At 38.0% G+C, this 25378-nt stretch overlaps 1 long non-coding RNA gene across 1 annotated transcript in view; it reads right to left on the reverse strand.

Moving 5' to 3' along the window:
• Positions 1-15187: 15187 nt before the first annotated feature.
• LOC137772422 (uncharacterized) overlaps positions 15188-25378 on the reverse strand; it is a 119071-nt gene continuing 108880 nt past the window's right edge. Inside the window, exons 2-3 of the long non-coding RNA XR_011075473.1 lie at positions 19865-20878; positions 15188-15739 (exon numbers count right to left, since the gene is read on the reverse strand). This is a non-coding gene — a long non-coding RNA (uncharacterized lncRNA). The remainder of the gene's footprint in view (positions 15740-19864; positions 20879-25378) is intronic.

Genomic DNA, 25378 nt, shown 5'->3' on the forward strand with positions numbered 1-25378 from the left:
TCCCACTTTCCATCTTTCTAGCTTCTTACATTTCCTATCATTCTACTCATATATCTTAGATAATGAGATATATAGATATTGCCATCAAATGAGAGTTTTTTCTCCCATCTCATAGCTATGGGAGGAATTTAACTCCTCAGCATTCTGTATCTCCCTCATTGGGTGGTGGATGTTCTCGGAAACTGCTTCTCTATTGCTGAGAGCTGTTTGCTTTGTTTTGTTCAAGTTTCTCGGGCATTTTTGCACCTGTTCCAGAAGTCTAATGGCTCCAAAGGACTTCACTTAGCACAGCCAGGGTTTTTCTGTACGTGGATTATTGTAATGCCCCTCAGGTTTCACCATATGCTGCATACTAGGATGTACAGAACTAGATCAGAGGCTGTATTTTCCAGACAGGCCCATCTCAGCCCTGGTATGTCTTTGGGTTCTTGATGCTCCAGAAAGATGCAGTTCTACTCTATCCATGATAGGTTTGGGGGAATTGTAATTTGGTTAAAAAATGATTTAGGATTCAAAATTAGCTGTAAAGAAGAAATAAAGTTTGGATGATACAGTATGGATATAATATGAGAAAACAATAAGGAAGGGAGAAAAGGATTGTATATTAGTTGGGCACTTTTTAATTGTAAGTAACAAAAACCTGACTAAAATTAACTTAAAGAAACAGGGAATTCACTGGTTTATGCAGCTGGAGAGAATGGGGTGGAACTGGCCTTCGGGTCAGCTGGATATCAGGACTCTCTCTGCGTCTCTGCTGTCTCTGCTCCCCTTTGCCTGGTGGTGCTCTTCTCTCCTGTGGCTGAGATTTTTTTTCCATGCAGCGTATTTAAGGGGGCACACATGATTTATTCATTGTTCCAGGCCTTGGCTTAAAGAAAATTTTCCCAGCTCAGTGACCATAGAGGAACAGGTGGACTTTTCTCCTCCTGCTTCAATGCATATAAATCACAGTGAAAGATTCTGATTGGCTCAGTTAAGGCCCCGAGCCAGGACCAGGTCAGGTCATTTGCCCAGCCCTGTGGCAGGTGGTGTGTGTATGTAAGTGTATGCGTATTGTGTGTGTGTGTGTGTGTGTGTGTGTGTGTGCATGTGTGTATGTTGGGGGGGGCTGTAATTGTCAACTCCCCCAGCATCACATTATTTTTTGAGGGAGGTATAAGCAGTTACCTCCAAAGAAGCAGTTACCTGGAAAAGGGAAAGGGGATATTTAGCAGACAAAATAACTGACATTCACTACGGGGATGAAGAAAGTAATTAAATTTTTCCAACTTTGGAGAAAAAGTAGATGGAAAGTAGAATACTAATACAAAAAATACAGGAGAAAAAAGGACAAATTTGTAGGGAGGATATGAAATAAAAACTATGATCGCAATGATAAAATATTTGAAGATAGATATTTGAAGTTTTTAGGCACTGTAGAATAGTTAATAGTAGGATGTATGATTAAAAGTAGGATAAACTAAACTTTGGAAATAATTTGAAGACTAGAGTAATGTATACTGATAGAAAAATAAGTGGTCTCATTTACTTGGTTTAAATTTCATGTACTTATTGGTTTAGAATGGCACTGGGTGGATTCCCTAGAAGACTCAGACTTCAAAGTGGATTTGCAGCGAGAAAGAAAGAAGGAGCAGAAGTGGGAGTTTTATCTGGAAAGGTATGCAGATATGCTTTCAAAACTTTAAAGAGCAGGAAAGTGCAATGGTGACCTCAGCCAGAATTCCCATCTGTGAACCAACACAGCCAACCACAGGCGGCCTGAGCACCAGAGGAAATTTCCAGAGAGGACATAAAACAGTCTCATCTGGATGGAGGCTTGTGCCAATGTCAGGAATGACACAAACAGTACAATACAGGGAAGTGTGGCCTATGTTTGGCACTGTAAGGTCCAAAAGTTCACAGATTATTCTTTCCTTAGGAAATAAACAGTTGGAAATCAAATGAGGTAAAAGGAAAATTACTTGGTAAGAGCAAAGCATCATGTCTTTAGTGTTCCTGGATAAGTAAATCCATATATATAATCTCTGGAGAAGTTAACACTGTTACAAATACCTACTCCATCCAACCCTTTATCAGCTGTAAGATGCTGATCAGAATCTTCGTATAGTAAAACACCCTATTTCTAGGCTGATGAATTAGTGTACTAACATGAAAAGAGAGCGAGCTTCAAGTCCTAGCTTTACTACTTGGGTATGACATAGTCACTTAACTGTCTGAGCCTTGATTCACCCATTTGGAAACGGGGAAACTGGAACTAAGAACCTCAACCTCTTATTTCTTATCTAGTGCACTTTCTCCTAAAAAAAGTATTTCCCTCTCAAAGGGGAAATATTGAATGTGCAAACTGAATGAAAAGAGAATATGTGAAAGCACTGTACAAAGTGTAGACAGAAAGGAGGACAGACATTTATTGAGCATAGACTATGATCCAGGCATTTGGGATGTGGAGATGACTTAGACATGGACCTACCATTAAAGGGTGTGGTAGACAGAATAAGGGCCCCCCAAAATTCCACATTCTAATCCTCCCAATCAGTGAATATGTTATCTTACCTGGCAAAAGAGATTTTGCAGATGTGGTTAAGTTAAGGATCTTGAGATAGGAAGGTTATCCAGACTATCTGGTGGATCTAATGTAATTGCAGGGGTCATTATAATGGAAAGATCGGGGCAGTAGGATCAGAGTCAGAGGGAAGGAGATGTCATGATAGAAGCAGAGGTCCCAGTGATGTGAAGACCATAAGTTGAGGTCCTAAGTCAAGGAATGTGGGCAGCCTCTAGAAGCTGAAAAAGGCAATGACAGGGATTCTCCCCTAGAGCCTCCAGAAGGAACACAATTTTGCCAACACCCATAAGACCCATTTTGGACAGTCCAGAACTGTAAGGTAGTAAATTTTTGTTAAAAGTCACTAAGCTTACGATCATTCGTAATGGCAATAGTAAGCTCATTTAAATGATTTACATTATATGAGATGAGGGGATCCATAAACAGAGAATTTCAATCCAGAATGATAGATGCTATGATAAGGGTGTGCACATTGTCCTATGTGAGATGCAGTGACCCTCACCTAGTTTGAGGGTGTGTGGCAGGGTTGCTCAAAGAAGGCTTTCTCATATAGATGAGCTTGGTCATAAAGATGCCATACCTCTTGCCTGTATTGTCAGTGTCTCTCTCTATTGTTTTTTCCTATCAATCTATCAATGCCATCAATATCCTAAATATGTAACTTCCTGAAAACTTTCATTGTCTATTTTGGCTTTCTCTTTCGCACCTGTGTATTGCTTCTTTCCCTCTAAAGATCAAGTTCTCTGAGAGCTGTCTGTTGTGTTGCCTCTACTCCCCACTTCTGCTTCATTCCTCCATGCCCTGTATTCTAGATTCCACCATCATTCCTCGAGCTGCTCTCTTTGAGGCCATTGGTGCCCACTAACTATCAAAGCATTCCAGTTCATGTCTTTCTTGACCCTGCTGAGCACTTCCTCAATCTGAAATTCTCTTTCCTTCTGTTTCCAGTGACACTCCTCTCTCTACTCTTTCTCTTTCTACAACAGAATGTGTGTGTGTGTACGAGGGGAATTACAAATGGGTCCGGGTTGCTAAAACACAGATTATAGTGAGGAACAGGGGGTAAGAGGCTGTGGGGGTGGCAGTAGGGCCTCGCAGGCTGTGATAAGGTACTTGGGCTTTATTTTGTAAGCAATGGGGAGCCATTGAAGGTTTCAGGTAAGGGATGGACACGGGCATCCCTTGGACTTTCTCGGTACACCAGGGCTTCTTAGGCTGTTTTGCTCATCCTATGAGATAATGGTTGAGTGAAGGGAGATGCCGTTGACAAAGAACTTAGGGAACATGGGAAAAGGAAATGAGAAATTTGAAGAAATGCAAAATGTTGTATTTTACTTACTGTGCACTTTGGCATCTTAAAGTTTCTAGGAAATCCTTTGGTAAAGAAATTTGTTTACCTTTGTTAACTCACTATTTCTCAAATTTACTTGACCATAGAAAACCTCCTCTTTGTCTCCATATAAGGTCTATCAGTAGGTCCTAGTGTCACTCTTTGGGGAATCCCTTCTTCCCTTCCTCCACGATTTCTTTCATTTTCTCTCTTTCCTTCTTTATAGTTGTTCGTCCACATAATTTCCAACAGGAATTATGCTTGTATAATTTGTTCTTCAAAGAACTTAAGTGAGGAAGATAAGCATCTATTTACAATGTTTATTAATCTTATTTTATTAATGTAAACTCTAGCTCTAATTTATTTTTTAAAAATCTGTGTTTATTATTTTCACTTTTCTCCTTCCATGCACAGTGCAGGATCCTCTACACTGATCACTTAACTGGAGGAACATTTATACCAGTCAGAAACCGATATTCTTAAGAACCAAACTGGATTACTTTCTCACACCATGCACAAAAATAAATTCAAAATGGATTAAAGACTTAAATTTAAGTCTTGAAACCATAAAACTTCTAGAAGAAAACATAGGCAGTATTCTCTTTGACATCAGTCTTAGTAATATTCTTTTGGATAGGTCTCCTCAGGCAAGGGAAACAAAAGCAAAAATAAACAAATAGGACTACATCAAACTAAAAAGATTTTACACAGCAGAGTAAACGATCAACAAAATGAAAAAGCCACCTACTGAATGGGAGAAAATATTTGCAAGCAATATATCTGATAAAGGGTTAATATCAAAAATATACAAAGAACTCATGCAACTAAACATCAAAAAACCAAACAACCCAATTAAAAAATGGGCAGAGGACCTGAATAGACATATTTCCAAAGAAGACATAGAGATGGCCAGCAGCCACATGAAAAGATGCTCAACCTTACTAATCATCAAGGAAATGCAAGTCAAAACCACAATGAGATATCACCTCATACCTGTCAGAATGGCTATTATCAAAAAGACAACAAATAACAAGTACTGGCGAGGATGTGGAGAAAAGGAAGCCCTCGGACACTGTTGGTGGGAATGTAAATTGGTGCAGCCACTATGGAAAACAGTATAGAGATTCCTCAAAAAGCTAAAAATAGAACTACCATATGATCCAGCAGTTCTGCTCCTATTTATTCGAAAAAACAAGAGCACCAATTAGAAAAGATATATGTACTCCTATGTTCATTGCAGCATTGTTTACAATAACTAAGATATAGAAGCAACCCAAATACTTATCAATAGATGCATGGATAAAGAAGAGGTTATATATATATATATATATATATATATATATATATATATATATATACACACACAGACACACAGAGTACCTATATACAATGGAATATTAGCCATAAAAAAGAATGAAATCTTGCCATTTGATACAACATGGATGAACCTAGAGGGTATTAGGCTAAGTGAAATGTCAGAGAAAGACAAATACTGTATGATTTCACTTATATGTGGAATCTAAAAAACAAAACAAATGGACAAACATAACAAAACAGAAATAAGAGTTGTAGATACAGAGAACAAACAGGTGGTTGCCCTAGTGGAGGGGGATGGGAGGAGGTAAGAAATAGATAAGGGAGGTTAAGAGGGACAACCTGCTAGTTGCAAAATCAATGAGTCATGGGTATGAAATGTATGTGTGGGGAATATAGTCAATAATAGTGTAATATCTTTGTATGGTGACATATTGTAACTAGGCTTATCATAGTGATCATTTTGAAATGTACAGAAATACCAAATTATTATGTTGTGTAACAGGAACTAACATAGTGTTATAGGTCACTTAAACTTGAAAAACAAATAATCAAACTCAGAGAAAAAGAGATCAGATTTGTAGTTACCAGAGGTGGGGGGTTGGGGGGAGGGGGAATTGGATGAAGACAGTCAAAAGGTACAAACTTCCAGTTATAAGATAAATATGTACTAGGGACGTAATGTACAACATGATAAATATAATTAACACTGCTGTATGTTATATAGAAAAGCTGTGAGGAGGGTAAATCCTAAGAGTTCTCATCATGGGAAAAACATTTTTGCCTTACTTTTTTAAGTTTTATTTACATGAGATGATGGATGTTCACTAAACTTATGATAATCATTTCATGATGTATGTAAGTCAAATCATTACACTGTACACCTTATACAGTGCTGAATGTCAACTATATCTCAACAAAACCGGAAGAAAAAAAAGGAAACTGATTTTCTTTACCCCAATCTAAGAAATAGGGTGGTTTTGTGGGTGGAATGTTTCCTAATTACATGTGTATGCATATTATTATTAAATGCAATAAGGCTTACTTATTATTATTGCTTAATGATCCTATTTATATAGTACTTCCACATGTTTTTTTTTTTTATGTTCCCTGTACTAATCTCCTAAAATAAGCATAATAGCCACTTTATTCTCATTTTACAAATGGGGCGGGGGAGAGTTTCTGTGGCTTTGAAAGTTTAAGCAACTAGTGCTAATAACCAGGGTGTGGCAGGTCTGGGAGAGGATGAATCTCACTTCTGAGTCAAAGGTGTTGATTTGGACATGTATACACTGTTCTGTATAAAATTGATGATTGATTAAAAAAAAGAAAAAGGTGTTGACTTGAGTACCTATAAAACTGTTCATAAAAGGAGTTTTCAAATTCAGCTTCCTAAAGGGATATATTTTTATGTGTTATTTGTTAGTGTATTAGTCAGGGTTCTCCAGGGAAACAGACACAATAGGATGTGTATATGGAGAGAGAGAGAGAGAGAGAGAGAGAGAGAGATTTTTAAGAATTGGTTCACATGACTATAGAGGCTAGCAAGTCCAAAATCTGTAGGGGAAGTTAGCAGGCTGGAGACCCAGGTAAGAGTTTATGCTGCAGCTCAAGTCGTAAGGCAACCTGGAGGCAGAATTCTCTCTTCCATGAGGGACCTTCGTCTTTTTTCTCTTGAGGCCGTCAGCTGATTGGATGAGGCCCACCTGTGTTACAGAGAGTGATCGGCTTTACTCAACGTCTACCAATTTAAATGTTCATCTCACCTAAAAATAACTCTTCCCAGCAACATCTAGACAAATGGTTGACCATGTATCTGGGTGCCGTGGCCTTAGTCATGTTGACATACAAAATTAACCATTACAGCTAATAACAGGTATGCATATGTGATACAACTCTTTCAAACTAGGCCAAGTGATGTATTTCCTGAGGGTTGGAGATACGCTCTTCCCAAGTAAGGAACCAGAAGTGGTAAAGACATAGGTGGGCAGTGAATTGAACAGAGAGAGGATTCTCATTCTGAAAGCTCGGTTCAGAGTAGTCTATAACAAGATATTTTATTTCAAAGAGGCCAACTTCTTCCCAAGAAGACTGATAACTACCCAGCCTCACAGGCCATCAGAGCTGGAGTAGACCTTACTGTTCTCTAGTTCTGCTCCTTCAGCAGACAGACAGAGGGTGAGAGGACTGGACCCCAACCTGAGGGCCTGTCCAATAAAGGACTGAAAGAAGAAGTTAGGTCTTCTGAGTCATTACGCAAAGCAGCTCACTTTACAATGTCCTTTATAAAAGGCTGAATTCCTTGGGCTCTTAAATGACATTCTCAGTCTGACCACCCACCAGCCATACAGCCCAGTCAGGCAGATCTCAGTGGAAGTTGAGCCATTACAGGGTTTTCACTAATTAGGATTTGAATTAACAATGTCTTCAGTTGGGAGAGCACTGAGGGGCAGGGGGTGTAGGGAAGTGTTTGTGTGAGCTGTATTTTGGGCACAGGCTAAAATGAGATTTTCCCTTAAATGTCTAATTCTTTTACCAGAATCATGTTTCACTTGGCGATTTAAAATGTCACCAAATATTAGCTAAACTGAGGTGTTCATAGTTGAGGAGTTAGGGAAGGAGTGATAGAAGTCCAGATACAATTTTTAGCAATGAGAAAATCCTTTAAAAAACTCACCGTAAACAAGTGCTTTTGAATCTAAGACTGACTTCTTTAACTCTACCTCATGTCACTTAACAACACTGGATTTCCTTCCTTCCTTCCTTCCTTCCTTCCTTCCTTCCTTCCTTCCTTCCTTCCTTCCTCCCTCCCTCCCTCCCTTCCTCCCTCCTTCCCTCCCTCCTTCCCTTCCTCCCTCCCTTCCTTCCTTCCTTCCTTCCTTCCTTCCTTCCTTCCTTCCTTCCTTCCTTCCTAAACTTTCTTGAACACACCTAACCTGCTCCCACTTCAGATTTTCTGTATTTGCTTCCTCCTTTGCCTAGAATCCACTTCTTCTGACTTCTTTTCATTCTCTAGGACTTCACTTAAATGCCATCTCCATTCTATCTAACTTAGATCCCAACGTGTTATTCTTCACGCCATTCATTGTATTTCCTTCCTGGATCTTATCACGACTTGTAATTATATGTTTGTTTGTTTGTTGTCTGTCACCTCCCACTAGTCACTAAGCCTCCGAGAAGAGGTACTCCATCAGTCAGAGACCCAGTGGGGAAAAGATGACACTCTCAAAGGACACTTTGAGCACGACTTACTATTGGAGCTAGTTGCATTGGTCAGGGCAGGATGTAGAAAAACCACATCCACAAGGGGTAGTTCACTACCAGAGCTACCTAAGTGGGGATATTGACATCCTTAGCCTGAAGGGTGAGAGAAGGGAGTGGCCACTGGGCTGGAGGGAGAGAATCACAACCACGCTCTGAGAAACACCAGGAGTGGATAAATCCTCTTTGATTGAGGGATACAGCCAACCCAAGCTGACTCCACAGGAAGGGAGCCAGGGTCAGAGATGCCCCCTGCTTCACTCTCCTTTCTCCCTCCAAATTTTTGCTGGGAAGCCGGGGGCAAGGACATCCACTGATGTCGACTGGCAGAGAGGAACGTGGAGAAAGATGGAGATCAGATTAGATGTGGAAGATGTCCAGCCCAGGGACCATGCTTGTCTCATTCGCCTCGATCCCCAGTGCCAAGCACAGAGCCCATGTTGTGCAAATAAATGAACAATAAGGGAAATGAATTTGTTACCGAGCATCTGTTTCACTCTACTCTCCTTCTCCAATTCTCTTTGTTTTTAAATGGATGCCGTGGAGATTTGCCTATTCAGCTGAGTCTGAGCACCTTTAAGTAGATGGGTCTTCCAGGCATCACTTTGCTTGAGGAATGAGAACTTGGTGGGGCAGAGGACAGTGACAATACATCAGGGAGCAAGGGTAGAAAAATATCTTCCCCTCTTTAGAGAGCAGCAGCTGGCTTTGAACTAGTCTGGTATTAGGTAGGGAAGGAACCTGCCAGATTGGATACAGAGTCAGGATGCATACACAGGCTTTGTATGGGAAGGAGGAAAGGGGCAGCAGCCGTCACTCCACTCACACCTCTTAGTCCCTTTTCTCTTTCCCAGTGGTGAGGAGATGGTGAGAACTGGAGCAAGCCCCTGGGTCCCACATATGAACCCAGGTGTTCAGGTTGGCAGAACTGCTTACCTCCGGACTACTCCATGACAGAAATCAACTTTTATCTCCTTTTGGTATGGTTTTGTCTCTCTGTAACAGCAGCTCAGCTTACATCCTAACTCAAGCAGAGAGATTTCAGAGGATGAGGAGACAGGCTCCCAGAGCTGTATTTTTTGGGTGAGTCTGACAGTCTTTAGAAGAAGGATTCAAAATAAAGAGTGAGCGAGATAAAAGCTGTGCCACTGGGAGCTTTAATATGAAGTGAAAAGAATGCAAATAACCATTGCTTTGTGGTCTCAAATAGACATTGGAGGAAGCATTTCATAGTGAAGGTGGCATGTGGATTTTCCATGTGGAAATCCAAATATCATCAGAGCAACTTGGTGACCTGGTATCAGGAGCCAGGTGGGAATGTAGAAGAAGGTGGCAGATGGTGGGATATTTGGAGATGGTTTATTTTGAGCTAGGAGGCTCGGTTTGGGTGTTCATTGAGCAGATTTTGAATTTAAAAATGACTGTAATTACTACACTGTTGATTTTCTGACCCCCTGTACACCAGAGAGGTAGCCCTGGGAAATACTTATTATTTTGCCTATTTATGATAGAAGAGTCTGAGGCTAAAATCAAAATTACCATGCTTTGGTTAGAGAAGGGTGACACACTCAGGGAGGAAGAAAGAAGCCTGGGTGCCCAGAGAGGACTCACTGGTCGGCAGGGGGGAACAGAGTGTGTGTCACTAGGAACTCAATTTTCTCAGTGCCTCAGACTTGACCAGCTCCTGGGAGCTTAATCAAGATAATAGAACTCACAGGAGCTGGGTATGTAAATCAGAATTTGAAGTATTCATTTACAAAGTAGCTGTTCTTTCCAGTGTCTGAATTTTACAGAACTATCATCTATGCCCTCTGTTCCTAGTATTAAAGTACATAAGAAGCTGAGTCACTACTGCATTTCCATGATTTAAAATGTTACTGATAATTAATCATACTGTACTAAGAGAAGTAATTCAAAGACAAATATCATATGATTTGACTTATATGTGGAATCTAAAAAAAAAAGATACAAATGAACTTAATTACAAAACAGAAATAGACTCACTGACATAGAAAACAAACATGGTTACCAAAGGGGAAAGGGGGAGGGAGGGATAAATTAGGAGTTTGGGATTAACAGACACATTACTATATATAAAACAGATAAACAACATGGTCTTACTGTATAGCACAGGGAACTATAGTCAAAATCTTGTAATAACCTATAAGGGAAGAGAATCTGAAAAAGAATACACACACACACACACACACATATGTACATAACTGAATCACTTTGCTGTACACCTGAAACTAACACAAAATTATAAATCAACTAAACTTCAATAAAAAAATTTAAAAATAAAGTGTTACTGATAATTAGATTATAGCACGGATTAATTACTATTTTTTGGGAAACAAAACCAGAACCACATTAAATGAACTCATTTGAAGATGCTTCCAAATATTATAAACATAAAAATGTGGAAATATATACATCATCTCTTAGAAATGACAAAATACTGTAAGGATCCTTAGATTTTTTGATGAACAGAGGTTCGGAGGAAAGCAGGTAGACCATCAGACCAGTGACTCCCAAACCAGAGGACCTGGGGGGGCACTTGGAAAGAGAAGTGAGAAGCCTGCCTTCCTCAGAGAGCAAGTAAAGCTTTGCAGGAGAAAGAGGTAGGACGTATGATATTAAAAAACATTGTCAATTTCTAATTATTTGGATTTGCTTTTGTCACATAAGTTAGTTTTAATTTCTAATTACCCTAAAGGAGAGCGAAGTTTTAATATTTAAACAACAAGAAATATTCATTAATTCAGTAAATATCTGAGTACCTGTCACATACCAGGTGACACCATGATAGGTGTCACGGACACCATGGTCAACTAGAGAGCCTCTTCCTTCATGGAGCTGACAGCTCGGTGATGAAAACTGAGATTCTGTAGTCCAGATCCTGGGGCAGCTCAGTGAACTTAGTGATCAGTTCTTAGCTTAGTGAACTTAGAATCAGTAAAAAAACTGATTCTTGAATACACTGTACTAGGCACAACATGAGAATACAGAAATATAAGGCATCTCTTCCTTCTTGAGGAGTTTGCAGTCTGGTTTAAGGCAATGCGATCAAAATCCTGAAGTTAAGATACAGAATAATATAAAATCTAGAGTTAAATACTAAACTGTGCAATGCAGTTAAGGAAATTCTACAATCTTGGTATTGGAAGGTCTTCATTTACCTGGCAAAAGCAAATATTTTCTAGCACCCATGGAATGAAAGGCAATTCACAGGTCCCATGGGACTCTGAACTGAGTGAACCTGGGCAGAGAAAGGTGGACTTAGTCTTTTTAGGCGGTGGGTTGGCAGCTGAGGAACAGGAAGTAGCTGTCTCAAGACTCAGGCCGTGCTGGGGTGGGAGAAGCTCTCTTGTGGTGGTTCAAACAATGTGGGCCTCTAGAGGGGGAGGGTGCCCCTCCCAGGCCAGGCCTTTTGAGTACTTCACATCCCATACTCAGAGCTCAGGCGTGCTCTCCCTCAGTCTGGTCAGGAAGGCAGGGGGCTAAAACTAAAGGAAGTGAGAGTGAAAGTACCACTTATTGAGCATACCCTGTGTTCTAGGCATAGTACGTGATAAACATTTTACTTCCAGTATCTCATCTTATTTTCAAAACGTTTGACATGATATAGGTTGTTATTCCCCTTTCACAGATGGGAAAAGTGAACCTCATGGAGTTTTATGGCTTGTCCCAGGTCAAATGCCTAGGCGCTGGCACAGCTGACGTTCAGACACTTATCAGACTCCTAAGCCTGTGCTCTTCCTACACCTTAGTCATAGGCGATACTGAGGGGACATGTGTCTCTCTGGCAGCAACCGCATAGGCCACGCCCCCTCGGCAAGGTAGTAGTCTTGCCTTCTGCAGTGCAGAAGAGAGAGGGAGGGAAACCGTGTTTCCGAATGCTTACCTACGGCCTGGCCAGTGGTTTTTAGCTGTAGGTTTCTGCCAACAGAGAGTATCATCCGCATGCACCATATTTATAATTAGAAATTATTAATTTAACTCCAGGGAAGGCAGTGAGGCAGCAGAATGCAATGTCCCCTTGTATGTTGTAAGCATGCAATAAACATTGAGCAGAAAAAACAATCTTAACATGCCCAGATGATGAAACAGCTGATGTTCATCAAGGCATTCCAGTGGAAAACTCATGAAACTGCAAAAAATTCTGTTTAATCCCCACTGTCACCACTTGCCCCTTGCCAGTAACTCTTGAAGAATAATGACATGAAAGATATTTCCAGTTTAGAGTTCTCCTCAATTTTTACTAACACTCCCCGGTGAAGAGTTTTCCTGCCCTTCTACTTCTTCCTGAAGCAGGGTGGAGACAGAGGTGTGTAGTAAAATAAAACACAGAATTAGGAATTAGGAGAATTAGGGGAATTAAGAGGCCTGGATTCTAGTCCTAGCTTGCCGATAATAGTTTTATAATTTTGGGCAAGTAACTTTGGAATCTTTGGCTGCCTTTACCTTACTGGAGGTAATGCAGTACCATAATATGCCAATGAGAGGATTGTTCTATTAGAACTAGCACCAATATTCAATGGTGTAGAAATGGAAACTGAGTATATGTGATCTCATCCATAGGAAAGATGCCCAGGTAAAAGGGATTTGAGCACAGTGGAATGACTTGTACAAGAACACAAAGGAGGAGAGGGTAATAGCATCATTTCTTTCTGTCTTCATTTTTCACAGAAATGTCCAAGAATTATTTTGCTGATCATATCTTATTCCTTGCGTGGTTTGAGACCAGTGATGCAATTATTAAAGAATAAAGCTAAAGGGATATGGGAAGAGGAGAGCACGCCCTTTTTGGAGATGACAAGGAAATCTTTTACTGTGGATGTTTAATAAAGATTTTTTTAATACAGATCAGGTAGGTATTGAACATCAATAAGATGTACCTTTGTTATTGTGACATTTCTTTCGAAAATCTTTTTCTTGATTATGATGATTAGAGAAATGCAAAAGAATTGCAAACATCAGCACTGAATTAAAGAAATTGAGCCCATCTTTGGCCCAAATATCTTTTAGCCACAGAAAATCTGCCTTTTTGTAGTTTGTCTTTGTTACAGGAATAGGTGTGAAAATGCTAACTTCAGAATTTTATCGGGTTATTTATCACTGTAAGAGCTTCCTAGCCCTTTCTCCTCTTTCTTTTCACATTTACAGTACAAGAATCTCTGTGTTAATAAATACTTTTCTTTAAAATAATTAATTAATTAATTAATTAATTAATTAATTTTTGGCTGTGTTGGGCCTTCGTTTCTGTGCGAGGGCTTTCTCTAGTTGCGGCGAGTGGGGGCCACCCTTCATCGCGGTGCGCGAGCCTCTCACCGTCGCAGCCTCTTTTGTTGCGGAGCACAGGCTCCAGACGTGCAGGCTCAGTAGTTGTGGCTCACGGGCCCAGTTGCTCCGTGGCATGTGGGATCTTCCCAGACCAGGGCTCGAACCCGTGTCCCCTGCATTGGCAGGCAGACTCTCAACCACTGAACCACCAGGGAAGCCCCAATAAATACTTTTATTTGCAAGTGACAGTAACCCAACTTGAATGGTCTCCAGCAGAAAATGGGAATATAACAGCTCACATAACCAAATTGTGTGAGGGACATACCAAGCTTACTTTGAGGTATCTCGAACTAGAATTGAAATGTTTTCAGAACTTCCTTGCTTTTTCTCTCTTGCCTTTATTTCTGCTTCTTGGCTGTATTCTTCCAGGTACTTAATTGCTCAGTTTCAGGCTTGCCTTCATTGAGTCTTTTAAGCAGAGAGAAATGATGCCCAAAGCTTCTCTCTAGAAGGAAAAAGAGACTTCTCTCTCCCAGCAATAATTTTTAAAAATTATGGCAAAGAGTTATGATTGGTTTGATTTGGGTCCTATGCCCATTAACAGGATAAGTGGATGTTGCATGGAAATTTTCCTATTCTATTGGAATTTCAGCTAATGTCTGAGTTTCTTATCTTTCCATATGACCCATCCCCTAGGATTTTCCTAGATCCTCCTCCCACCTACTTGTTTCCTTCAAAATGTTTTATGCACATCTCCATTATAATACATATTTCATTGCATTATAATTGTTTACTTATATATGTTTCTCACTTTTCAGATTGTGAACTCTTCCAGGTTAAGGTCTAAATTTTGTTCAGCTGTGTTTTTCACAGCATCTAAAATGATGCCTGGAACTTAATAAGACCTTAACCAGTGTTTGTTGATGATAAGTGAATGGATGAATGGATAAAAGTATAGGGTGTTTGGAATGAGTTTTTGCATTCAATTAAAAAAAAAGCAAGTTAGCTCACCAATCAAAAGGCAGAGACTGGTGAATGGATTTTTAAAATGATCCAACTATGTGCTGTCTACAAGAGACTCACCTTAGATCCAAAGATACAAATAGGTTGAAAGTGTAAGGATGAAAAAAGTCATCCCATGCAAATAGTAACAAAAAAAGAGAGCTTGGGTGGCTATACTAATTAGACAAAATAGACTCTAAAAATTGTTATGAGATGAAAAAAGTCATCATATCCTGATAAAAGGATCAATTGGTCAGGATGATATAATTATACACATATCTGCACCAAACAACAGAGCCCCCCAAATGTATGGAGCAAACATCAACAGAATTGAAGGGAGTGATAGTTCTACAATTATAGCTGGAGACTTCGATACCTCACATTTTTTAAAAAAATTTATTTATTTATTTATTTATTTATTTATGGCTGTGTTGGGTCTTCGTTTCTGTGCAAGGGCTTTCCCTAGTTGTGGCAAGCGGGAGCCACTCTTCATCGCGGTGCGCGGGCCTCTCACTATTGCAGCCCCTCTTGTTGCGGAGCACAGGCTCCAGACGCGCAGGCTCAGTAATTGTGGCTCATGGGCCCAGTTGCTCTGTGGCATGTGGGATCTTCCCAGACCAGGGCTCGAACCCGTGTCCCCTGCATTGGCAGGCAGCTTCTCAACCACTGCGCCACCAGGGAAGCCCTATAAATTTATTTATTTATTTTTTTATTTTTGGCCGCGTTGGGTCTTCATTGTCTCGCGCAGGCTTTCTCTAGTTGTGGCTACTCTTTGTTGGGGCGCGCGGGCTCAGCAGTAGTGGCGCACGGGCTCTAGAGCACAGGCTCAGTAGTAGTGGCGCACGGGCTTAGTTGCTCCGCAGTACGTGGGATCTTCCTGGACCAGGGCTCGAACCCGTGCCCCCTGCATTGGCAGGCGTATTCTTAACCACTGCACCACCAGGGAAGTCCCAATACCTCACTTTTGACGATGGATAGAACATCTAGACAGAAGATCAATAAAGAAACAAAGGATTATAAAACTCTTAAGTGAAAATATATGAGTAAGTCTTCATGACCTTGGATTTGGCATGACACCAAAAGCATCCACATAAAAAGGATAAATTTGACATTATCAAAATAAAAAATTTGCATATTAAAGAACATTATCAAGAAAATAAAAAGACAACCTACAAAATGGGAGAAAATATTTTCAAATAGCATATCTGATACTGGCCTAGGATGCAGGATATATGAAGAACTCTTACAACTCAATGACAAAGAGACAAAAAAAAATAACCCCACAATTTAAATATGAGCAAAATATATGAATAGATATTTCCCCAAGGAAGATGTACAAATTGTTAACAAATACATGAAAATATGCTCAACATCATATTCATTAGGGATATGCAAATCAAAACTACAATGTCTTACCACTCCATACCCACTTGGATGGCTATTAAAAAAATGGGAAATAACAATTGTTGGTAAGGATGTGGAGAAATTGGAATCCTCATACACTGCTGATGGGAAAGTAAAATGGTTCAATCACTGTGAAAAATAGTTTGGCAATTTCTCAAAAAGTGATACATAGAATTATGATATGACCCAGCAATTCCTTTTCTAGGTATATAACCAATAGAACTGAAAACAGGTACTCGAACAAATATTTGTATATGAATGTCCATAGCAGCATGATTCACAACAGCCAAAAGGTGGAAATAACCCAAATGTTCATCAATGGGTGAATGGATAAACAAATTGTGGTTTATATATACAATGGAATATTATTCAGCCACAAAAAGAATGAAGTATTGATATCTGCTACAATGAAGATGAACCTCGAAAACACTGTGCCAAGTAAAAGAACCCAGACACAAAAGGTTACATACTGTATATTTACATTTATGTGAAATATCCAGAAAAGGTAAATATCAATACATAGAAACAGAAAGCAGATTGATGACTGCCAGAGGCTGGAGCAAGGGAGATTTAGGGAGTAACAGTTTAATGGGTACAAGGCTTCGTTGTGGGGTGGTAAAAATGTTTTGGAACTAAGTAGAGGTGGTGTTTGCACAACATTGTGAATGTTCTAAATGCCACTGAATTGTTCATTTAAAAACGATACATTTTCTATTATGTGAATTTCACCTGGGGGTTAAAAAAAAGACAGATGAGAAATGAACATACCTTCACAAAGGTAGTTTTTTATTACAGCTAATCTGCTTTGTTATAATCCCATAAGCTTTAAAGTCCCTGCCATGTAGAATCTCAGGAACTCAAAAGATGTTGAAACTCTTAAATTGAAAGTTGGCACCACTCCATGTATCTGAGAGAATCTCAGAATTGACCAAGAACATGCTGATTCTTTGACATGTACACACCTGCTCATCATATTCATCTATCATTAACAACCCCTATTTCAATAATCAAACCTGCAGTTTTTCCGTCCTATCACCTGCATTGGTCTCATCTCAGTTCCTTTTCATTTCATTATTCTTTTTCCTTTAGGATTGTTTTTTTTTCTTCCTGTGGAAAGTTGTGGTCTGTAAGAAGGAAGCAAAAAACAAAACAGACAACAAAAACAACTCTCTGATGGTGAGCCAGAATATAGTTCGGGTGGAGAAGGCTGAGTGTAAAGGAAGGGAATTGGAGATGGAAAGCCCATGGCACGGTGTCCAACACTTGACATTGAAGAAGACCATAGCTCATGTGGTCCTGAATGTGTATGAAGCTCTGCTAATTTATTTAGTGTAAAAGTTTCTTATTTCCATTTAATCCCACAGTGAATTTTCAACATGACCAAAAAATCCAATAGAGAGATTTTGCTGTGCTACCAAAAATTTAGCCATTCTTAGCTTGGGAACAGTCTGTCCAAAGTGCAGCCTGCTTGGTAACATACTCTATTCATCCCCTCAATCTGACCTCTTAGTGTGTTTAAACTGTAAAGGCACTTTCCTTTGTGAAGTTTTCAGTGACCACATCAACACACCCCCAGCAGCGTGCAATGTTTAGAAATGCTTTTCTCTCAAGTTTCCATTTTCTTGTTAAGTGCAATAAACTTGCCCAGAAAATGCTCCCATCAAACCTTATCTTTGATTCTCTGAGGTTTCAGGGCAGTACATTGTGTTGTTCATGACATCACGGTCTCCATGGCAACTCCCCAATGAGACATTTCATGGTCAAAAAACAAATGCAAAGAAATTTCTGTTTAATCCTAGCAGACTTGGTTATTTATTATTGAGGAGGAGTGAATGGGAAGGATTGAATTGTATTACTTTAGGCTAATCACAGAAATTTCAATTCAAACTTTTAAGAGTCTCCATCAGTAATCTCCATTCTTCCAATTTCTTCTGTATCCTCTCCATAAAAGGTATGGTAACAGAACTCCTCTGAAGCTTACTTGAATAGGTATTCTGGGTATTAAGAAGTGAAAGAAGACTTGACTGAGAAAATGGAAGAGGCCCAGTTGAAAAAAACCCAGGATTAAGACCCCTGTCATGGTAAACAGTTTTCTGACTAACTGTGTGATCTTCAGCTAGTCAATCAACTTCTCTGTGCAGTTTCCTCAGTTGCTGAAAGGAAGGCAGTACTTGTTTTGCCACCTCTGGAGGGTACATTGTGAGGATAAAATATCTGATTTTTGTATAGCTCAGATTATGAATTTTTGGAAACTAGCAAAAAGTTTTGGTATTTTTATAATCATTTATACAACATATTTCAACTATAATAGCTGACACACCCATAATGCTTTCTAGGAAAATATGCCTCCTGATAAAGAAGGGGTTTAGATAGCCATGTTTAAAATCCATAATACAGCCTGATATGAAAAGAAGAGGTGAACAAATGAGATTCTCTCTGAAATTTACCCTGGAAGATTATAAGAATCAGTATCTCAAACTGAGACTTTTTGGGTAGAGGATTGTCATGAGGAAGGACCAGGGCCAATGGAGACTTTGAAAGTTACAAGAGAAAGAATAAGAATCAGGATACTGGCAAAGTAGATGTTATAAAGCAGCAGATACTATGAGTTAGTAAAAAGTACAGAAAAAGAATGAAAAGTTTGTCAGCTGGTAGCAAGAGAAAAAAAGTTTATGTTGCAGAGGGAAGTAGAAACACTAGAGATATCACTTATTAAGCAAACATTAGTTAAGTGCCTATTGTACAAGGCTGAGCATTGGGGATTCAATAGTAAGACAGACACAGTTCTGATTTCATGGTGCCAACAACTGAACAGACTATTATTTTGAAAAAGATGTCCTAAGTGTCTTGATAGAGAATATATGGGATAATGTGGGCAGTTCAAGAAAGACTTTCCAGAAACTGGCAATTTAAAATTTTATCAGGTCTGACCTATTGGACAAGTAGGAGTAATTCTGGTGAGAGTGATAGTAAAAGATATTTTAAACTATTGAAAAAATATATGAAAAGGGTTGGTAATGAGACATCAGCAGTTTTCCAGCACCAAGATACATATATTTCAATAATTAATTTCATTCTTTTAAGCTTTGCTTTGAGCAAAACTTTGCTCCTCCTGACCTATAGGGTCTAACTAGAGCAAATGGCTCCAAGACTTAAGACAGTTCATGTGAAGCTAAGGTGTATAGAGATATAAGACATTGTCCTGCTCTTAAGAAGCTTATGGTGTAAATGAGCAAAAGTACTATCAATAAGAAATAAATGTGTTATGTTCTAAATAAAACGTGTTATGTTCTAAATGCCAAGTTAAAAGTACATAAGTACATATAAGACAGTATCTGAATTCAAAGATGGAAAACCATACTTTTCAAATGATTAAATTCTCTTAAAAAGAGACATTTTCTTTGTGTTTACCATGGGGCTTACATAAAACATCTTATAGGTATAACAGTCTATTTTAAGAGGATAACAACTTAACTTCAATTGCATAAACAACGCTACACCTTTATTTCCCCCGCTTCCTTTATGTTATTAATGTCACAATTGACATCTTTTCATATTGTGTATCCATTAATATATTTTTATACTTACAGTTACTTTAAATAATTTTGTCTTTTAACTACTTTTATACTAGAATTAAAAGTGACTTACATACTGCCATTATAGTATTTTGTTTTGTATATAAATATACAAATATATATATTTACCTTTACCAGTAAGTTTTTTACTTTCATATGCTTCATATTTCTGTTCAGCATCCTTTTGGTTCAGTTTGAAGAACTCCCTTTAGCATTTCTTAGAAGGCATTTCTACTGGTGATGAACTCCCTCAGCTTTTATTTGTCTGGGAAAGTCTTTATCTTTCCTTCATTTCTGAAGGAGAATTTTGCTGGGTGTAGTATTCTTGGTGGTAGTTTTTTTTCCTTTCAGTACTTTGAATATATTATATAGTATCTTCTGGCCTGCAAGATTTCTGCTGAGAAATCTGTTGGTAGTTTTATGGGGGGGGGGGTTTCCCCCTCTGCATCGCAAATTGCTTTTCTCCTGCTGCTCTCAAAATTCTTTGTCTTTGACTTTTGACAATTTGATTATCATGTTTCTTGGTGTAGATTTCTTTGTTTCATTTTATTGGAATCCTTTGGGCTTCCTGGCTCTGACAATCCATTCCCTTCCCCAGATTTGGAAAGTTTTTGGCCATTATTTCTTTCAATAAGCTTTCTGGCTCACTCTTTTTCTCTTCTCCTTCTAGGACATGCATATATTGGTCTACATGATAATGTTTCCTAAGTCCCTTAAGCTTTCTTCACTCCATTTCATTCTTTTATTCTTTCTGTTTCTCTGTCTGGATAATTTCAAATCTCTTATCTTCAAATACACTGATTCCTTCTTCTGCTTAATCTAATCTGCTGTTGAATTCTTCTATTGAATTTTTCAGTTCAGTTATTGTATTCTTCAGGGCCAAGATTTCTGTTTGGTTCCTTTTTTTTTTTTTTTTTTTGTATTTTCTATCTCTTTGTTAAAATTCTCACTCTGTTTATGCTTTTTTCTCCAGAATTCATGAGTATCTTCTTCTTTATCCTGAATTTATTGAGTATTTTGAATTCTATGTTAGGTAACTCATATATTTCCTTATTCGTAAGGTTAGTTTCTGGAGCATCTTGTTCCTCTGTTTGAGGCATGGTACCCTCTTTCTTCATTTTCCTTGACTCTTTGCGTTTGTATCTGCACATTAGAAAAAACAGACATCTCTTATAGTCTAGAACTAACACAAAAGAAAATAAGAAATGTATATCACAATAAAAAATTAAGCAAAATACAAGGGAAGACAGCAAAAGAGAAAAATAGAAAATAAAGATCTATAAGATAGATAGAAAATAAAAATTAACAAAATGGTGACAGTAAGTCCTTTCCTGTCAGTAATTACTTTAAGTGTAAATGGATTAACGTCCCCATTCAAAAGTCATGGAGTGGCTGAATGCATCAAAAAACCCCACAATATTCAATTATGTGCACTCTATAAGAGACTCATTTTAGTTTTAAGTATCACAAATAGGCTGAAAGTAAAAGGAGAAAAAAGTATATCCCATATAAATGGTAACCAAAAGAGAAGAGGCTATGTTATATCAGACAAAATAGACTTTAAGACAAAAACTATCACAGAGACAAAGAAGGAATTATATAATGATAAAAGGGTCAATTCACCAGAAAGATATAACAGTAATAAATATATATGCACCCAACATCAGAGCACCCAAATATATAAAGCAAACATTAAAGAACTGAAGGAAGAAATAGTAATATAATAATACTAAGAGACTTAAGTACACCACTTTTTTCAAAAATGAATAGAACATCCAGACAGAAAATCAATAAGGTAATAGTGGACTTGAAGAACACCATAGGTGAAATGAACCTCACAGACATATACAGAACATTCCACGCAACAACAGAACACAGATGACACTTGAACAACAAGGGTTTGAACTGTGTGGGCCCACTTACACATGGACTTTTGTAAGAGTAAATGCTATAACACTACATATCTGCAGCTGGTTGAATCTATTGATGTGGAACTGTGGATAAGGAGGAACCATGGAGTTCAAGGGCTCACTATAGATTATATGTGGATTTTCAACTGTGTGAAGGGTTGGTGCCCCTAGCCCACACATTGTTCAAGGGTCAACTGTATACTCTTCTCAAGTACACATGTAGCATTCTCCAGGATACGTTACATATTAGGCCACAAAACAATTTTTCAAAAATTTAAGAAGACTGATAACATACTAAGTATCTTTTTTGACCAAAATGGAATAAAACTAGAAATCAAAGGCAGAAAGAAAACTGGAAAATTCACAGATATGTTGAAATAAACTACACACTCCTAAACAACCAATGGGTCAAAGGAAAAAAATCAAAGAAAAATGAGAAAATATCTCAAAACAAATGAAAATGTAAGTTAAACATATTAAAAATAATAGGACACATGGGGCTTCCCTGGTGGTGCAGTGGTTGAGAATCTGCCTGCCAGTGCAGGGGACATGGGTTTGAGCCCTGGTCTGGGAAGATCCCACATGCCACAGAGCAACTAGGCCCGTGAGCCACAACTACTGAGCCTGTGTATCTGGAACTTGTACTCTGCAACAAGAGAGGTCGCGATAGTGAGAGGTCCGCGCACCGCGATGAAGAGTGGCCCCCGCTTGCCACAACTAGAGAAAGCCCTCGCACAGAAACGAAGACCCAACACAGCCAAAAATAAATAAATAAATAATAAAAAAATAATAGGACACAGCAAAAGCAGTAGTAAGAGGGAAGTTTATAGTGATAAGAGCCTACATTAAAAACAAAGAAAGATTTCACATAAACAACCTAATTTTATACCTTAAGAGAATGAGAAAAAGAAGAATGGACTAAGGCCAAATTAGTAGAAGGAAGAAACTAATAAAAGATTGGAGCAGAAATAAATCAAATACAGAATAGACAAACAATAGAAAAAAATCAATAAAATAAAGGTTTTTGAAAAAAGATTAACAAAATTGACAAAACTTTAGCTTGAATAAGTAAGAAAAAAAAGAGGGATGACTCAAATAAATAAATGATGACAAAGAAATAAAAAGGATCATAAGAGACTACTAGGAACCATTATACAGCAAAACATTTGATAACCTGAAGAAATAGGTAAAATTGTAGCAATGTATAATTTACCAAGATTGAATCATGAAGAAATAGAAAACCTGAACAGACCTATAACTAGTAAGGAGATTGCATCGGTAATCAAAACCCTCCCAACAAAGAAAAGCCTAGGCCTAGATGGCATCAATGGTAAAGTCTACCAAAAATTTAAAGAAGAATTAATACCAATCCTTCTCAAACTCTTCCAAAAATTTAAAAAGGAGGTAACACTTTCAAATTCATTCTATGAGGCCAGCATCACCCTGATGCCAAAACCCTACAAAGACACTGCAAGAAAAGAAAACTACAGGCCAATATTCCTGATGAATATAGATGTAAAAATTCTCAACAAAACACTCCCAAACTGAACTCAACAGTGCATTAAAAGGATTATACACCATGACCAAGTGGGATTTATCCTTGAGATTCAAGGATGGTTCAACATATGAAAATCAATTTGTGTGCTACGCCCCATTAACAGAATGAAGGACAAAAAATTCCCATGGTGCATCTCAATAGATACGTTTGACAAAATTCAACACCCTTTCAAAATAAAAACTTGCAGCAAACTAGGAATATAAGGAATTTACTTCCACATAATCAAGGCCATATATAAGAAGCCCATAACTAACATCTTACTCAATGGTGAAAAACTGAGAGCTTTTCCTCTAATATTAGGAACAAGGCAAGGATGCCCACTCTTACCATTTCTATTCAACATAGTATGGAAGCCCTTGCCAGAGCAATCAGGGAAGAAAAAGAAATAAAAGGCATTCAAATCAGAAAGGAAGAAGTATAGTTATCTCTGTTTGCAGATGACAGAAGCTTATATATGGAAAACCCTAAAGACTGCACAAAAATGCTGTTAGAACTAATGAATTCAGTAAAGTTGTAGGATACAAAATCAACATTAAACAAATCAGTTGTATTTCTATACACTAATAACTAACTACCTGAAAGAAAATTAATAAAACAATTTTGTTTACAATAGCATAAAAAATACTTAGAAAAAAACTTAACCAAGAAGATGAAAGACTGGTAAATGAAAACTATAAAACACTGATGGATGAAATTAAAGAATACACAAATAAATGGAAAGCCTTCTTAAGACTTAATATTGTTAAAAAGACTAAACTACCCAAAGAAACCTACAGATTCAATGCAATCCCCATCACAATCCCAATAGCATTTTTACAGAAATAGAAAAAACAATTCTAAAATTCATTTGGAACCACAAAGGACCCTGAATACTCAAAAAAATTTTAAGAACTAACAGAGCTCGAATTCACAATAGCCAAGATGGGGAAACAACCTAAATGTCTATGAATAGATGAATGGATAAAGAAAATGTGGTATATACATACAATGGAATATATTTTATCCTTAAAAAAAGAAGGAAATCCTGACACATGTGACTAAATGTATGAACCTGGAGAAAGTTAAGTGGAATAAGCCAGTCACAGAAGTATGAGTACTGCATGGATCTATTTAAATGAGCAATCTAAAATAGTCAAACTCATAGAAACAGAGAGTAGAATGGTGGGTGCTTGGGGCTGAAGGGAGGGGAAAATGTGAAGTGGCTATTCAACTGGTATAAAGTTTCAGTTATTCAAGATGAATAAATTCTAGAGATCTGTTGTAAAACATTGTGTCTACAGTACTGAATCGTACACTTAAAATTTTGTTAAGGGGATAGATTTCATGTTGAGTGCTCTCACCACAATTTAAAAAAAGAAAGATATTTGGCATGTGTCAAAGTTTCATTTAAATAATTAATGGAGGGACCATCGAATGACAAAGCTAGTTCAATGAAGGTATGAGAAACTGGGATTTATATATATACTCAGTGAAAATAAGAAGGGTGAAATAAGATTACTAAGTTAGATAAAAAACATCTGAACCCTAATCAGTTGTTAGTCAAAGTTACCATTTCTCTAGAGACTCAGATGAGTCTCAGATGGGCCCTAGTATGACAGTAAAAGGTCACAGAATCATCTCTTTGCCTTATTTTCCAGTTCTGGATACATTTTCCTGAATATTTCCTCTGCAATCACAAGTAAACTGAATATTATTCTAGGTAATGCATGCACGCACACATCCTCATACTGACATAAAAGCTGATCTCATACATTTTTGTGCTAAGATTATTAACTGAACTTGTTGCTTAGTTAACTGCCTTCTATAGTTTTTAAAGGCAGTTGAAATTAGACATAGGCTTAATACATAGCACACATATAGAGGCATGACTCATACACTAACGGTACAATAATTTATATTATTGTACTGATTTAGTGATAGCTATTACAGGTAATCTCAGAAACTGTCTTCCGATTGTGTATATTCTGTTCTATTTGGCCTGGTTCATTTACATAAGTGCAGCAAGAAGTGTTATATCATAAGCCTTTGTATTGTATTGTCAGCAAAACTAGAGGAAAGCTCACCTAATTAATATCTTTCTGGAGGTTATGAAAGGAATCTAGGGTTGTATTTTCAATAGCCCTTCTCATTCCAGAGATTTTTTTCTACTACTCTTAGCTTATCTATTCTGAAGGC

Source organism: Eschrichtius robustus, chromosome 11 (genome assembly GCF_028021215.1).
Source record: "Eschrichtius robustus isolate mEscRob2 chromosome 11, mEscRob2.pri, whole genome shotgun sequence".
Taxonomy (NCBI): domain Eukaryota; kingdom Metazoa; phylum Chordata; class Mammalia; order Artiodactyla; family Eschrichtiidae; genus Eschrichtius; species Eschrichtius robustus.